The sequence below is a fragment of the Pelodiscus sinensis genome, chromosome 7 (assembly GCF_052426305.1).
Source record: "Pelodiscus sinensis isolate ZL-2025 chromosome 7, ASM5242630v1, whole genome shotgun sequence".
Classification (NCBI taxonomy): Eukaryota; Metazoa; Chordata; order Testudines; family Trionychidae; genus Pelodiscus; species Pelodiscus sinensis.
In genome coordinates, this window is record NC_143058.1 from 48,263,808 (window position 1) to 48,265,791 (window position 1,984).

Sequence of the window (1,984 nt, forward strand, 5' to 3'; positions counted from 1 at the left end):
CAGAAGTAACTCTTTGGATTTCCTACCAAAGGAAGGTGAACAACTGATCTCAAAAGTTTTACTCTGTTCAAGCAACTGGGAATTCAGAACGGGCTGATTGGCCCAGGTCCTATTTTAGTGTAGTTTGAGAGTGAATTGTCACATCCAGGAAACAAAACTAGGCAGCTGTAGGTGGTCCTGCTGGATCCAATCAACCATAATCCTCTCAAAGGCTGCTAGAAATGGGATGGATCTGTAGCTTATATAAAGTAGACCCAGCGGAAGTGGGAGCATGTGTGTGGTTTTTGCTTCCTGAAGGATGGCCTCATTAAAGCTGGATGTGTGGAGACTGAAAAGTAGCCTAGGAATGCTTGAGTGGAGCCTTGGAGCAGAGTGTATTGGAGTACTGAAGAAAGTTGGACCCTTGGAAAGGAAGGTACTGTCAGAGAAAGTTTGGGCACTGGCTGGGCCTGCCTTCTTTTAAAGACTTAAATGTTGGGTTTTCTGAAAGGGGAAAAAGATCTCAATTGTTCTTGAGAAACATGGAACATTCAGCACTCTTGGAATCTGGGACCAAAAGTAAAATGTGTGTTAAAAGCTGTTAGAAATAAGTATACGAAATCACCTTGTATTTTAGGTACTGCTACGTTCTCTGGCTTCCTTCCATCTCCTCTCAAACCCTTCCTTACTGCCATCCCCGTTCCTGTGGTGTTCAAATCAGAAACCAGTAATCTGGTGATAAATAGCTAAATGCTTAGTTGTAACAATCTGTAAATGATTTAGTTCTTTTCAGCATGTACAGGAGGCATGAAGATTTACACAACTGCTTTTAAAATGAAAAACTGTTTTCATGTTTTTTTGAGGTGAAATACAAGTATGCAATCTTTCAACTCTCTCCCTTGAGGTGTCTGCTACTGAATTTCTGATATATACTGTGTAGCCAGTGTCCTCATCTGGCCATTCAAGATACTGCATACAAAACTGGCAAAATGATGTGAAATTAAATGTCATTTTTCTCAATAATTTAATTTCTTAAAATAAAAACATAAGGAAACATCTTAAGCTAGTAGTTTTTGCAGTTGTGTGTGGCTGATCTCTGTGGAAGTGCATATAAAACTGACACCTAAATACCCTCTCAATAGTCTCTCTTTTCAATTTTAATGATCTGGGTGTAGGAGGCAAATGTAGGAGCTAACGGTGCAACTTGTTTTTCCTCCCGTCCAATCTAACAGATACACCCATTCCACAGGTGAGAGACATAGCAGGAGAGATGGGAGGTTGCTGGGCTCTTCCAGATAATCTACAGCCAGAAGCCAAAGAGCAAGCCAAGCAATTGATTTGCATAAATTCCTCCTCAGAACCATGCAACCTTTCTCCCCTGAAATATTTATAATAAAGCTGCAGCTTTTAGTATCTGGATTGATGTGTAACAGTCACCTGGTAACACAGGACATGCTGACATTGACTTTCCTGCCTAAATATTACATGAAATGTTAAGCAAAAGCAGGATCACAATCTGTTCTGAGATTCATACAATATGTAACAGCAAAAATGCTAACAAACTCTAAAAAACTGTTTCCTTGCTTTATTATAAGCCTAAAGAAAAGTGTATTGTATCAGCAAACATTAATTTCCAGCCAAAGTACTTGAAAAAAGTGAGTCTATTTTCCAAATGTAACCAAATTAGACTGCTGACTACTTGCTTCAATTAAAAACCAGTTTATTTGTATTTTTTTTTTAAATGAGGCTTTTCAGTATAGCTTTTCTGAATGGCTAAAACACAAGGAAGGTATTCATTCTCTCTCTCTCTCTCTCCTTGTACTGAATTCCTGCATTGTAATTACCTATCTTTCTAACATTACATCTGGTGTAACAAATGTATTCCCTAAATGCAGTACCTTTAACATATATCCCTTTTCTTGGAATGTGTGACTGAACTAGTAAAATACGATGAAAAATACCAGTTACAGCAGTTAGCTTAAATAAGTTATTAAAGAATAGCCAA